Raw genomic sequence first — 13,394 nt, forward strand, 5'->3', positions numbered from 1 at the left:
AATAAACCACCACACTGTGCACTTCATATTTCACATGGTCTTTAATGAGTAGGAGCCCTGAACCACTATTCCCAACAATGATATAAGACAGAGAGAAAGAGAGGCCCTCAGTTTGGGGACACCCTATCTTAAATAAACTGCTCAACATGTTAAGAATTTCTATCCTCAACATGATTCCCATCCAAGGTTCCCTAGAAGAAGAATACCATCAACACAGTATACTATACCCAGCATGAAAAAAAAAGGAGGTGGTTTACTATAAGCAAAACTTTGAAGCCAACTGCCAACCAAAGGGTTGTATGCATGTCTTTTTACCTACTGGAACAGCAGTTCCCAAACTTTTTGGTACCAGGAACCAGTTTCATGGAAGACAATTTTATCCACGGACTGTGGAAGCAATGGTTTTAGGATGGTCTCTGTGTAGGCAAATCTCTCTGCAGATTCTCGTAAAGAGCCACAAACTGGATCCCTCACACCTACAGTTCACAGAAGGGTTCCTGCTCGTGTGAGAATCTAATGCTGCCACTAATCTGACAGGAAGCAGAGCTCAGGTGGTAATGCAAGCAATGGGGAGTGGCTGTAAATACAGATGAAGCTTTGCTCACTCGCCCACCCTCCACTCACCTCCTGCTGTACAGCCTGGTTTCTAACAGGCCATGGGCTGGTGTCATTCTGTGGCCCAGGGGTTGGGGACTCCTGTGACAGAACCCCTGGTAGCTATGATACCATCATTAGTGTAACCATTTAACCCAGGAGTCTGTGATATTTGCCACAAGCTGCAAAACCAAGGTACACTAACCTACTTAATTGAGGCAACTTGCCTATTCAGGCAGAGGAACGATATTTCCCATGTGGACTCTCTATGTGGTAGGGGAGGCAGGGGGCTTCCTATGGGCTCCAAGGGTGATCTTGGGGTCTGAGAACCCTCAGGCCAAATTTCTGTCTATGCTTTAGTTGTGCACCTTTAAGAACAGACCTCAGTATGACTTGAGAATAGCTGTTCCTCAGCCCCTCATCACACATTGTCTGTGTTGGAGACCTGTAGCCAACATTTGTCCCCTAAACTTTCCCAAGATGGAGTTCAGGGGATCTTGTAAATTTAAAATAGAAATATGGGTCTCACATAGAGGTTTTGGTTGGCATTAATCACCCTGGTCATGTGTTCTGTGAGTCAAGGTGAAAATTCTCAAATAACCCCCCCTCTCTCACCTTTTGGGGGAAAAGCTTTTTAAAAACATACAGCTAGAAGAAGGAGGTAAATGTGAGTGCTTGAAACTTGGGAGAGAGACAGAAAACATACTTTTGGGTTGATGAGGTTAAAACTGCCAACTCTGGGAACAGCTGGCTTAGAGCATGCTGGCTGGATTGCTCTCTGTGCTCAGTGTGAGGACTTAGGGCAGGGAACTTTTGTCAAATCCAAGAAAGCATAGCACTACAAGTTCCCTCATTCTTGTCTCTTCAGGATAAAACTGGATATTTGTGGAGCACCAGTTTGGTGCATAGAAAGAAGTGCATAATTGGGGACATCTCTTAGGGAAGAAGACAAGACCTGGGTAAACCATGGATATATGCTGGTCTAAACTTCAATTATCTTTGGGCCTTTAGCACTGTGCAATGAGGGAGCCCCTGAGAGGGGAGAGGAAGAAGGGAGTAGAGTTCATATGTTGCTAATTAGGAAAGAAGGAATGAGAAGAATGCTATGCTTTAGCTTGAGCTCACCTTGTAGGTTGATTACAAACCACATGTAAAGTTGAAGATGGCTATTTTCAAAGTCATCCTTCTGTCCCACTGGAGCAGCTCCAACTCTATGGTAAAAAAGCAGATGTAAAAGAGCAGGGTGTTTCAGGCTCTGAGTTTCAAAAAGCCAGAAAAAGGTGAAGATCTGGTCTTTTGGTCTCCAGAATATGGAATATGGAAGGATTTGGGGCACTTTAGGGCTGTATTTCTCAACCTGAGTTGGCACTTCATTTTTTTAGGAGTGGCTATGGGGGGTGGGAAGGAGCAAAATCAGGTTAGATAAGCCCTGTGAGGAGAGAGTATGGGCTTTCTCAAGTATAGAGATAGACATAAGTGTCTATTCTTAGGTCTGCTAAAAATTCTTGTGTAGTTTTTAAACACTTTATTTATTTATTTTTAGAGAGAGGGGAAGGGAAGGAGAGAGGGAGAGGAACATCAATGTGTGCTTGACTCTCATGCACCCCCTACTGGGGACCTGGCCTGCAACCCAAGCATGTGCCCTGACTGGGTATGGAACCGGCAACACTTTGGCTCATAGGCTTGCAATCAATCCATTGAGCTACACCAGCCAGGGCAAATTGTGTATTTGATTGAAATCGTCATCCTGGCTGGTGTGGCTCAGTGGACTGAGCATGGGCCTGTGAATGAAAGGGTTGCTGGTTTGTTCCATTCCCAGTCTAGGGCACATGCCTGGGTTGCAGGCCAAGTCCCCAGTAGGGGGTGCATGAGAGGCAGCCGTACATTGATGTTTCTCTCCCTCTCTCCTTCCCCTCTAAAGATAAATAAATAAAATATTTGAAAAAAATAATAATAAAAATAAATCTTTTTAAAGAAAGCATTATGCTGAGTGAAATAGGCCAGGTGCTGAAAGACAAATACCATATGATCTCACCTTTAACAGGAAGCTAAACAACAAAACAAACAAGCAAGCAGAAAAAAAAAACAAAACCAAAAAACAAAGACACTGAAATAGAGAACAAGGGGATAGTGACCAGAGGGGAGAAGGAAGGGAAGTTAAGGGGAAAAAGGGGGAGGGATTTGGAGGAACAAATAGGAAGGACACAGGGACGAGAACTAAGGGGGGGGGGTGGAAATGGGAGGGAGGTGGGGAGCAAGGGGCGGGGGAGGCTGGGATGGGAAAAATAGACAAAAAACTGTACTTGAAAAATAACTAAATAAAATTTAAAAAATAAAAAAAAGAAAAAATAAATAAAAAATAAAAATTGTCACTCAGGACTCCCAAATGGGACAACTGCGAGTGTCTGAACAGAGAGATGTCTTCCCTGTATTGAATGCTACAAGATACCCAGATCTCCTCTGGATAGACAGAAGCATGAAGCTGCTTGACTAAGTTTACCTTTGCCTGAGGAAATTATATGGAATTTTAATGACTTGATGAATAAAGTCTCTAGAGGCCTTGGGTAGCCAGTATAAACAGGAAACATTTCAGTGAACTGGATTTGTTTCTGAAATCATGAAAGAGGCCAAAATAGGCCAGTGTTTAGCTCTGTTCCATGGCATTGGAAGTTGGAATGCAAGGAGATGCTGCCTCAGATTTCATCCTGTAATCAGTGGTCAGTCTTTCATTTTGTGTATATACAGTATATATTTGTATATATGTGTATTATTTGTTTATTTATTTATTTATTTATTTATACAAAGTTGTCTCCATTCGCTGGGAAGATGGAGACTGAAAGAGGGTCTGGCATCTATGAATGGAATCACTGAGTCAAAACTATTTCCTTCAAACCTAGGACAATATTTCTGAAAGGTACTGGCACTGGACTATATGATCTTGAACATACATTCCAAACAATTCTTTGCATAAGAAGCAAAAAAGTCATCAGGAGCTTCTATTCTCCATTAGCTGACCAAGTCTCTATAGTCTAGACCACTTTATTTCACTCTTATTTCCACCTTATGCTGTGCAAAGAAATTGACAATTAAAATTAGCCCTGAATTCCAGCTTGGGCTTTGCCACCAGCTAGCTCTGTAAACTAAATAAGAATAGCCACTATTGATCAATAGCCTTAAACACTACTACAGTAAATGACCTCCACCCCATACACACAGTACTCTTTGTGTCCTGAGTCCAGGTAAAATAGGAAAAGTATATTGAATAATACCTAGTCTGCTTTCTTTATAAGAATGTCTCAAAGATAAAATGAGAGAATAGCTATTCTATTCTATGAACATCCATTTATTGAGTGTTATGCGTAAGGCATTGTTCTAGGGTTTGAGTATTCAAAAATAATTAAGATGGGTTCCTTCACTCCAGGAAATGATTATCTGAATATGAAACTGCCTTGAAAAACATAAAGCATTATACAAATGGAATATAGTTTTATTGCATGTACAGCAAAGGGAAACTAAGAGTCATAGGTACATAATAAACTGGGGTAAAAATCCCATAGAGCTTTAAAAGTTGGCAGTCAGCTATTGCCTACTGCCAATTGCCATTGAGAATGAAAGGAGAGGAAACAGGCAACAATTTCAAATGTGACCATAATGTAATGTGACTGCTGCTTTTTCACAAGTGTATTATGACATGCACATCCAAAGGAGTGGTGTCCCCTTCAGACTAGCACCTTCGGAGGCTCAATCCCTTTACATTTATGGCAATGATGTTCCCATTGCTCAAAATGTTTTTTGGAACTCATCTTTAGAGATTGAGTTTAGAGCCTCTGGTACATTCTTTTGAATATCCTCAGTAGTGACAAATCTTTGTACTTTGAGGGTGGATTTGATTTTAGTAAACAGCCAAAATCCACTCAGAGCCAAATTTAGAAAATAAGGTGGGTTATCAAGCTCAATAATAGAGTTTTTAATTAAAAAAAAACCCACTCCCTCTCTTCTCCATTTCTTTCCCTACCCTACTTCACTTTACCTGCCCCTCTCTCTGGCCCTCCTTCCAACTATGACTATGAATGATTAAGGCCACTTTCTTGTGTGGTTCATAACCTAATACAAAAAGTTTAAAAGGCTACTGATAAGGTCACAAGTTTAGGTTAAGAGGTGAGCCAGGATTAGATCCTGTTTCCTGCAGATCACAGCATGAGAAACTTCAGCTAACAAAGTAAATTTATGATGATAAAGGGCCTAGTTAATGGAAATAGATGAGCAAAGGGACATGAGCTCTTCCTCCCTAAAGGTCTTTCCAAATACCTCACAGAGGATATAAGAACTGTGTTTCTTGATTACATTAGGAATGCTCTGTCATTCAGTACTTCCTTGTCCAACTGGGACTAGATTAAGGCCAACTGGGGATAGGCCACCATTTCTAAAAAGTGATTTTCCAAACATAGCATAATTAGGAGGTAGGGATGCTTTAATTCCTTACTAATTCTGGAAACAACACAATAACGACAAGACTGTAGAAGATCCAGGGCTGTCCCTGAGCAACATTGTGAATACAGGAAAATATGCATCCTTGGCAACCACTCTTCCAAATTTGCACTTATCCCCCTTTACCACTTTCTCCCTATTCTCCAGTTAAGGAAAAGTATGTCCAATAAATACATTCATGTTAATAGGTAATACACACCATCTACATTTTGGACGAGAGCACTGAAGCTATAATTATGCCAAAGGAAAGAAGACCAGATTAGTATATGCTCTTTTTTAAAAAAATTTTATTATTGTTCAAGTACACTTTTCTGCCTTTCCCCCAACCGCTACCCCCAACCCCAGGCATTCCTATGTCTCTCTCCTGATTCCACCCCCACTTTGGTTTTGTCCATGTGTCCTTTATAGTTGTTCCGGAAAACCCTTCACCCTTTTCCCCCTGTATTGCCTACCATCTCTCCTCTGGTTACTGATATTTTGTTCTTAATTTCAATGTCTCTGGATATATTTGCCTTGCTTGTTTGTTTTGTTGATTAGGTTCCACTTAAAAGTGAGATCATATGGTATTTGTTTTTCATAACCTGACTTATTTCACTTAGCATAATGCTCTCCAGTTTCATCCATGTTGTCGCAATGGGTGGGAGCTACTTCTTTCTTTCTGCTGCATAGTATTTCATCACATAAATGTATCATAGTTTTTAATAGATCCATTTACTGATGGGCACTTAGGTTGCTTTCAACACTTGGCTATTGTAAATTGTGCTGCTATAAACATTGGGGTGCATAGGTTCTTTTGTATTGGTGTTTCAAGGTTCCTAGGATATAATCCCAGAAGTAGAATTGCCAGGTCAAAAGGCAGTACCATATTTAGTTTCTGAGAAAATTCCATTCTGTTTTCCACAGTGGCTGCACCAGTCTGCGTGCCACCAACAGTGCACTAGGGTTCCCTTCTCTCCACATCTTCTCCAACACTTGGTTGTTGATTTGTTTATGATGGACATTCTCACTAGTGTGAAGTGGTATCTCATTGTGGTTTTAATTTGCTTCTCTCTGATGGCTACTGATTCTGAGTATCTTTTCATATGTCTTGACCTTTTGTATGTCCTTCTTGGAGAAGTGTCTGTTCAAATCTTTTGTCCATTTGAATTGGATTTTTGTGTCCCTAGAGGGAAGTCATGTGAGTTTTTTATATATTTTGGAGATCAAACTTTTGTGATGTATTATTGGCAACTATGTTTTCCCATAAAGTTGGTTCTCTTTTCATTTTAATGCTGTTTCCCTTAACTGTACAGAAGCTTTTTATTTTAATGAAGTCCCATTTGTTTATTCTTTCCTTTATGTCCCTTGTTCTAGGGGACATATCAGTAAAAATGTTGCTGCATTAAATGCCTGAGATTTTCCTGCCTATGTTCTTCTGTAGGACTTTAATGGTGTCACAGCTGATATTTAAATCTTCCACCTTGAATTTATTTTTGTGTATGGTGTAAGTTGGTGCTCGAGTTTCATTTTTTTGCACGTAGCTATCCAGTTCTCCCAACACCATTTGTTGAAGAGGTTATCTTTACTCCATTTTATGTTGCTGACCCCTTTGTTGAATATTAATTTACCATATAGACTTGGGTTTATTTCTGGGCTCTCTGTCCTGTTCCATTGGTCTATGTGCCTGTTTTTATGCCAGTACCAGGTTGTTTTGATTACAGTGGCCTTGTAATACAGTTTGGTATCAGGTATTGTGATCCCTCCTACTTTCTTCTTCTTTCTCAAAATGGCTTCAGCTCTTCAGCATCATTTTATGGTTCCATATAAATTTTCAAAGTGTTTGTTCTATGTCTGTGAAATATCCCATTGGTACTTTAATAGGTATTGCATTGAATCTATAAATTGCTTTGGGTAGTATGGACATTTTGATGATGTTAAGTCTTCTAATCCATGAACATGGTATGATTCCATTTATTTGTGTCTTCCTTAATTTCTTTCTTCAGTGTTGTGTAGTTTTCTGAGTACAGGTCTTTTACTCCTAGGTATTTCATTTTTCTTGAGCTATATCAAATGTAATTTTTTTCTGATGACTGTTTCTGATATTTCATTGTTCATATACAAAATTACCTCAGATTTCTGAATATTGACTTTGTATCCTGCAGTTTTGTCAAATTCATTTATTAAGACAAGTGGTTTTAGGGTGAAGTCTATAGGATTTTTTTATGTACACAGTCATGTCATGTGCAAACAATAACTGCTTTGTTTCCTTTTTTCCAATTTCAGTGCCTTCTATTTTTTTTTTATTGTCTGATTGCTGTGGCTAAAACTTGCAATACCATCTTGAATAGAAGTGGTGAAAGTGGACAACCTTGTCTTGTTCCTAATCTTAGTAAGAAAGTTTTTAGTTTTTGATCATTTAGTATGATGTTAGATGTAGGTCTCTCATATATGACTTTTATTATGCTAGGAATGCTCCTTCTATTCCCACCTTGCTGAGTTTTTTGTTGTTGTTGTTGTTATAAATGGGTGCTGTGCCTTATCAAATGCTTTTTTCTGCATCTATTGATATGATCATATGATTTTTACCTTTCCTTTTGTTTATGTGATGTATTATTACATTTATTGATTTGTGAATATTGTACCATACTTGCATCCTGGGATGAATCCCACTGGATCATGGTGTATGATCTTTTTAAGGTATTGCCGGGTGCTGTTTGCCAGTATTTTGTTGAGGATTATAGTGTCTATGTTCATCAGCAATATTGCCCTGTAATTTTCTTTCTTTGTTGTGTCTTTATCTGGTTTTGGGTTTAGGATGATGTTCACTTCATAAAATAAGTTTGGGAGTCTTTTGTCTTCTTGGATTTTTTGGAATAATCTGTGAAGGATATAGATTAGCTCTTCCTTAATGTTCTTGTAAAATTATCCTGTGAAATCATCTGGTCCAGGGCTTTTGAATGCCGGAATTTTTTTTTTGATTACTGCTTCTATTTCATTAGGTGTAAATGGTCTGTTCACACTTTCTGTTTCTTCTTCATTCAGTTTTGGAAAACTATACTTTTCTAGAAACTTGCCCATTTCTACTAGGTTTTCAAATTTCTTGGCATACTGTTCTTCATAGTAATTGCTTACAATCCTTTGTATTTCTGTGGTGTCAGTTGTAATCTCTCCTCTTTCACTTCTGATTTTGTTTATTTGGGTCCTCTCTCTTTTTTTCTTGATAAGTCTGCTTAAAGGCTTGTCAAATTTGTTTATATTTCAAAAAACCCATCTCCTGGATGTATTGATCCTTAGAATTTTTCTCTTTGTCTCTATGTCATTTAATTCTTCTCTGATCTTGGTTATTTCCTTAATTCTACTTGCTCTGGGCTGTCTTTGTCATTGTTCCTCCAGTTCATGTAGGGCAGGTCTAGGTTGTTTATTTGAAATATTTTTATCTTTTTTAGATAAACCTGTATTGGTATGCACTTCCTTCTCAGGACTGACTTTGCTGTGTTCCACAAATTATGGACTGTTGTGAGTGCATTTTAACTTGTTTCTAGAAATTTTTTATATCTTCCTTGATCTCATTCTTGACCCATACATTGTTTAATAGCATGCTATTCAGTCTCCATGAATTTGAGTGTTTTTGAGATTTTTCCTTGGGGTTGGTTTCTAATTTCAGGCCCTTGTGGTAAGAGAAAATGCTTGATATAATTTCAATTTTCTTGAATTTGTTGAGACTTGTCTTGTGTCCTATCATGTGGTTGCTCTTTGAAAAAGTTCCATGTGCATTTGAAAAGAATATGTATTTAGCTTCTTTGGCATGAAAGGCTCTATACATATATCAGTTAAGTCCATTTCATCTAGGGTGTTATTCAACACCACAATGTGTTTGTTGATATTTTGTTTGGAAGATCTATCCTTTTTTTTACAGTGAGATGTTAAAATCCCCTAGTATAATTGTGTTGCTGTCAATATCTTTCTTGAAGTCCTCCAAGGTTTTCTTTATGTATTTGGGTGCTTCTATGTTGGGTGCATATATATTTACTATATTATGTCTTCTTGATGGATTCTTCTCTTGAATATTATGAAGTGACCTTCTGGGTATTTTTATGGCTCTATTTTGAAGTGTATTTTTTCTGGTATGAGTATTGCTACCCTGGCTTTTTATCCTGTGCATTTGCTTGGAATATTTGTTCACTTCACTTTTAGTTTGTGTAGGTCTTTTGTTCTGATTGAGAATCAGCTGCTAGACTTACTGAGGCTCCCTTGTATGTTACTTCCTGTTTCTCCCTTTCTGCCTTTTAAGATTCTCTCTTCGTCTTGGAATTTTGCCATTTTAATTATAATGTGTCTTGAAATGGGCCTCCTTTGGTTCCTCTTGATTGGGACTCTGTGTTTCCTGGATTTGTGTGACTTTTTCTCCCATCAAATTTGGGAAGTTTTCCATCGTTACTTTTTCAAACAGGTTTTCTTTCCCTTGCTTTTCTTCTCCTTCTTCTGGTATCTCTATTATATGGATATTATTATGCTTCATGTTCTCCTGTAATTCCCTTAACACCTCTTCATTCTTCCAGAGTCTCTTCTCCTTTTCTTGCTCTTTCTGGGTCGTTTTTTCTCCCTTGTTCTCCAGCTCACTGAATCAATTCTCTGCTTCATACAGCCTGCTTGTAATTCTTCTAGTTTGGTTTTTATTTCTGAGATTTTATTGTTCATTTCTTTCTCATTTTGTTTATAGTTTCTATTTCCTTTTTCATACTGTTGTAGTTCTCACTCAGTTCCTTGTAGTTGTCTGTGAGTTCCTTGAGCATCCTTATAACCATTATTTTGAATTTTATATCTGACAGTTTGCTACCTCAATTTTATTTAGCTCTTTTAGTGCAGAGTTTTCCATTCATCTTTTTTCTTTTTTTAATATATTTTATTGATTATGCCATTACATTTCTATTTTCCCCCTTCATTCCCCTCCACCCTGTACACCCCTCCCCCACCATTCCCCCCTTTAGTTTATGACCATGAGTCTCAAGTTTTTTAGATTCTATATTTCCCATACTATTCTTGCCCTCCCCCCTTTCTATTTTCTACCTACTGTCTATGCTACTTATTTTCTGTACCGTCTCCCCTCTTCTCCTTCTCCCACTCCCCTGTTGCTAACCCTCCACGTGATCTTCATTTCTATGGTTCTGCTCCTGATCTAGCTGTCCTCTTAGTTTGTTTTTGTTTTAGGTGTGGTTCTTAGTAACTGTGAGTTTGCTGTACTTTCACTGTTCATCTTTTTTATCTTCTTTTTCTTAGGTAAGTCCCTTTAACATTTCATATAATAAGGGCTTGGTGATGATGAACTCCTTGAATTTGATCTTATCTGAGAAGCACTTTATCTGACCTTCCATTCTAAATGAAAGCTTTGCTGGATAGAGCAATCTTGGATGTAGGTCTTTGGATTTCATTCATCTTGATTGCATGTTCTTTTTTTTCTCTTCATTTCAGGTGACTTTTTTTGTTTGTTTCTCGACTTCCTAATATTTCTCTTTGCTAGCTGTCTTTGTAGGGTGAACTTCTATTTTAGGATTTCTATGGGATTCAGTGGTGTGGTCATTTTGATCTTCTTGTCTGTATGCTCTAGGTTTGCCCTTTCTTCTGTTTGTGTGGGCTCTCTTGTTGTACTTGTCTTTTTACCTTTTAGTGGTTTCTTTGTTGGTGGGTTCTTTCTTCCAGCAGGTATACTGAAGTTCACAGCTCCCACCTAATCTTGTATGTGATCAGTGGCAGGGGATAGGAAAAATGGATTTGGACAGCAGGAGAGTATTGTATGGGAGTTAAAGTACCAACAAGTAGAGAAGAGGTAGGAGATCCTTTGGATAAGTATAGCATTAACCGTGGTATTTCACCCAACTAGCCACTTTTTATAAAAGTTGAGAGATAAGACTCTTGTTAGAGGGGAAGAGGACTGTGACTAGAACCCAGAAAGCAGAGTGCTTGTGCAAGGTTAGATGGTGAGATATAGTGAGAGCAAAGGATAGATAGTAGGCATAGTGTGTGCAAGAATAGAGTTAACTGTAACAGTAATAAAGCTCAGGAATAAAGTGAAGTGGGCTAAGATCAGGGAGGGTTGCTGTGTAGTATGTACAATTGTATGGAACAACAATTATTTACAATAGTACTAGAACGACAATAATATGACAATAAATATATGATATGGATAATCAGAATAGAAAGTACATGATTAAGAGTTGTATATTATTGGAACATGGGTGAAGTGAAAGAAGAAAAATTAAAATAGAATAAAGAGAGAATAAGGAAAATAAGTCAAACAATGCAATTAAACAGAGAAATAAAACAAAGAAAACTAAAGAGAAAGAAGAGAAATAAAACAATACTAATAAAATAAAAGTAAAAATAATGAGAAAATAATAATAATACAAGTAAACAGTAAAATACCAGTTCTATGGGATACCAAAGTAAAATTTGTCTCAGTTTCTAAGTTGTTGGTATTAGCCTTATGCTCCCCCTTTGGGTGTGCCTCTGGACCTTTCACAACTCTACATCGTGTCGGCTCACTTGGAGGAAGAAAAAGAAGAGAGGATAAAAAAAAAAACAAGCCTCCTGCTGATTTTAAACCTATTGAGTGAGTTCTGCTAGTCTTCCTGGATGCCACAGGAAGAGGGGGCTGGGCTTTGCTTTTCTCCCTTTCTATGGTTTTGCGAGGATGGGGGTTTTGCGAGAATGGGGGCAGGTCTGGGCCACAATATTCACAGTTGCCCAGCCTCTAGCCCAGGTCCTCCATGAGCTGCCAGGATCCCACTGTCCATCTGCACCAGTCCTGTGCCTTTAATTCACTAGTTGCTCCAAGGTCCATGCAGTGTACCTCCTCCTTGCTCTTTTCAAGCCCACCATGGCCGGAGCCCACCACTGGGTAAACAGTGCCAGTCAACCTCCAGGCATGCAGCATCACTCATCCTCTGGGCAAGCAGAATAGGCACACAGCTCAAATCACCCTCTGGGCAAGCCAGCCACTGCTCTAGAGTTTCTTACAAAGCAGCTGCTCACTGTTCTTAACAAGTACAAGGCTTTTCACACAGCCCAACTTTCTAACAAGTCTGGAGACTATTCTGTGTCAGGGTCTGACATGGCCCAACTCTTTTCCCTTCTCTAGGTGTCACCCAGCTCCCCAATTCCTCTGGTAATGATCTAGCCAGTGTCCACAGTCCCAGTGGGTGTATACCACTTCTGTGTCTCCCACTTCATTTCTATTTCCCCCAGCAACTTCCAGCATCCAGGTCTTTCCTGGTGTTGGGCTGCCCTCCCTGCTCTGGTAGGGGAGGGAACTGGTGATCTAACTCTCCTCTAAGTATCCTGCACAGGCACTGGGGGCAGGCACAGTGGCCTAGATCCCTGTACAGATCCCAGGGATCTTACTGTTCCAACGCAATCTCCTCACCATCTGTTTTTCAATGCCCTCTACAATTTTTGACCTCCAAACTTGATATAAAATGGGATTCCATTGTCTGCTCACTCTTCCTCAGAAGATCTGCTAGATGTTCCAGCTGGGCACAGGGAGAACTGGGCTGCACTCCCATCAACTTTGTTTCTGTCTTTATCCCTCAGTGTATGCTTTAAAAAAAAACACCATTGTATATACTTATTTTTAGATAGAAGGGAAAGGAGGGAGAAAAAGAGGGAGAAACATGGGGTGTGAAAGTAACAGCAAGTGCTTGCCTCTCCCACAGTCCCAAATGGGGACCTGACCTGTAACTCAGTCATGTGCCCTGACTGGGAATTTAACTAGCAAACTTTCAGTCTCCTGGCCGGTGCTCAATTCGCTGAGCCACACCAGCAAAAGCAGATTAGTATATGTTATTTTTTTAATATTTTATTTATTGATTTTTAGAGAGAGGGTAAGGGAGAGAGAGGGAGACAAACATCAATCTGTGGTTGTCTCTCACACCCCCTACTGAGGACCTGGCCAGCAACCCAGGCATGTGCCCTGACTGGGAATGGAACTGGTGACCCTTTGGTTCATAGGCCCATGCTCAATCCACTGAGCTACACCAACCAAGGATTAGTATATTTTCTTGATGCATCAATGAGGAGATACTAGTTAGGCAAGGCAGGGATATGCCAAATCACCCTAGAGAGACAATATTTACCATTCTCATGCATGAAGTTATCCTTACAGGCTGATTTCCCTCAGGTTTTGGCTGCTGTTTGAAGGACTTGAATCACAGAATTTCAGAGCTGCTGAAGTCCTTAGAGAAGAGGTTATTCCCTCATTTTGAAAATTGGAGCTGAGGGTTTGAGAGAAAAGCATGGGTAGGAGAAGTAAATAGCCAGATCACATATGGAATTCATGG

General features: G+C 39.3%; 1 protein-coding gene across 1 annotated transcript in view; it reads right to left on the reverse strand.

Annotated features, from left to right (window-relative positions):
* The window catches only part of GUCY2F (guanylate cyclase 2F, retinal), a 166,637-nt gene that overhangs the window by 11,765 nt on the left and 141,478 nt on the right, over window positions 1-13,394 (reverse strand).

This window comes from Artibeus jamaicensis, unplaced genomic scaffold, assembly GCF_021234435.1.
Source record: "Artibeus jamaicensis isolate MK-2021 breed Jamaican fruit bat unplaced genomic scaffold, CSHL_Jam_final scaffold_461, whole genome shotgun sequence".
In the NCBI taxonomy this organism is placed as follows: Eukaryota; Metazoa; Chordata; class Mammalia; order Chiroptera; family Phyllostomidae; genus Artibeus; species Artibeus jamaicensis.